The sequence below is a fragment of the Trichoplusia ni genome, chromosome 3, assembly GCF_003590095.1.
Source record: "Trichoplusia ni isolate ovarian cell line Hi5 chromosome 3, tn1, whole genome shotgun sequence".
NCBI classification, from domain to species: domain Eukaryota; kingdom Metazoa; phylum Arthropoda; class Insecta; order Lepidoptera; family Noctuidae; genus Trichoplusia; species Trichoplusia ni.
In genome coordinates this window covers 9,733,453-9,735,641 of record NC_039480.1, presented here as the reverse complement: position 1 = coordinate 9,735,641, position 2,189 = coordinate 9,733,453, and the positions used below count along the sequence as shown (strand labels likewise).

Sequence of the window (2,189 nt, the reverse complement as noted above, 5' to 3'; positions counted from 1 at the left end):
TATTTCACACCCTATATAAGATTACTTTAAGACGTTGTAGAAGGCTCCACGCCTACTTCTTGGCACATTCAATAAATCTATACTAATATATAAAGCTGAAGAGTTTGTTTGTATGTTTGAACGCGCTAATCTCAGGAACTACTGGTCCAAATTGAAAAATACTTTTTATGTTGAATAGACCATTAATCGAGGAAGGCTTAAGGGTATAAACCATCACGCTGCAACTAATAGGAGCGAAGATACAAAAGAAAATGTGACAAAAAAAGGGCAGGTATAAATCATAACTTATACCTTCTACCCACGGGGCCGAAGTCGCGGGTAACAGCTAGTAATACTATATATGTACATACATAATATATTCCGATTATCGGAAGACACGTAAAATTGTGGGTCCCTTCTGTTATTCAAACATCTGACAATCGTTACAGGTAGTCAGAAGCTAGAAAAGTACTATTACAAGTAATTAAGAACTAGATTTTGACCGCGTCTTCGTCCGCGTGGACTTCAGTTGGTAGCACGCGATATTTCCCGATTCCGTGGGAATGCCGGGATAAAATGTAGCCTTGACACACCCCTCCATTACCATCCCTTAAAATCAATCATTTTTCAACTATTAAAACCTGTCGTAGAAATTCCTTAAGTTCACACTCACAAAAGAAAATCCCTAATTGGTCGACCCGTTCTTGGGCTAGCGTACATTTTAATGATTCATATGGATTTGGCATAGGAACCGCTCTAGACCTCATACATTGAGTTGAACAAAAGAATCTACATTTTGTATGTAATCTAAAATTTGACTAATTTGTATCAAGGCCCTGTGGCGCAATGGATAACGCGTCTGACTACGAATCAGAAGATTCCAGGTTCGAATCCTGGCAGGGTCGTTGTACAGCCGGTGACGTTTTGTTAAAAAAATACATTTTTTTCGCCTTTGGAGATATTTTTATAGTAAAATATGACTAAATTGTTAAATATGATTTATAACTTGTTCAACTGGTACCCAAAAAGCTCGGATGATGATGATGATGGCATAGTATAATTATATAATATAACTATACCATATACATTTTTTTTTAATTACAAATCCTCCTTTGAAAAGAGGATACATAATTATTAATTTAATAAAGGATAACACACGCGTATTGATCGGGGTAGCTTAGCTATACGAAGTTCAAAACACGATATCTATTCAACATGCTACTAAATAATAAAACGCGAAACTTTGTATGTATGGATGTACGAACGTTCTGCCTCTTTAACGCAAAAACCACTAAACGGATTTAGATGAAAATTGGTACACGCATAGTTTATATTCAGGATTAACACATAGGATAGCTTTTATCCAGATTTTATGTTCCCGTCGGCGTGTTAGATTTGTAGCGCCCGAGTCTATGGGCAACAGCTAGTTAGGTATATTCTGAAAAAGGAAGGAGAATCATTCGCTTCCATGCTTCCACAGCGAAGGACTTGCAAGCTAGCAAACATATCATTATCACCAGCGTTTGCACACAAATGATTGAATTATCATAAAAAAGTTTTACTATTCCGTATTATGATCCGGCAATGAAACCCGCTTCACGAAGATAATGGCTGAGCTTTCGATAGCATTTCTTCCTCATAACATTTCCTATGTACTGCGAAGTTAGAACGAGTTCCTTAATTGGGCCGTGCCACTGTGGAAGCGAGACGCTGTGTGCAATGTATAGCGCCATCTCGCTCTTACATTGAGCATGATACTTCTTTAAGAGTTTCTAGAACTGGTACTGATAAGGGATTATGCATTCAAGGAAATGTTATATTTTCCTGATAACCCTGATCTTTGAGTACTGATTAAAGATTATACGCTCTTGAAATGGAATCTTATACGCTATTGGGGATAAGGTATATTTTTGCAATAGTGATATTACGTTGGTGGAAGTTTAATACAATTTAAGTTCTTTAGACTAAATTCGTCATTTTTTTATTAAGCCCTGTGAGTTTTACTGCTGCCCAAAGGCCTACATAAAACCTAAACATCCTAATAAAAAAGAACAATAAAACGTAGTCGTAGGTATCAATCTGATCGAAGAATCAAATCTGACTTCTATAGTCTTTTATACAAAGACGAGATAACATTTCAATTATCTTGAAGGAGATTGCATTGCGGTCCACAAATCCGATGCAATCAATTCCATTTTATATCAATGTAC

The 2,189-nt window shown here is 36.5% G+C and overlaps 1 non-coding gene across 1 annotated transcript; it reads left to right on the top strand.

The window, feature by feature from the left end:
- The first annotated feature begins 811 nt into the window (after nucleotides 1-811).
- Nucleotides 812-884, top strand: Trnar-acg. The gene has a single exon. It is a non-coding gene; the product is annotated as a tRNA-Arg (tRNA).
- The last annotated feature ends 1,305 nt before the right edge of the window (nucleotides 885-2,189 follow it).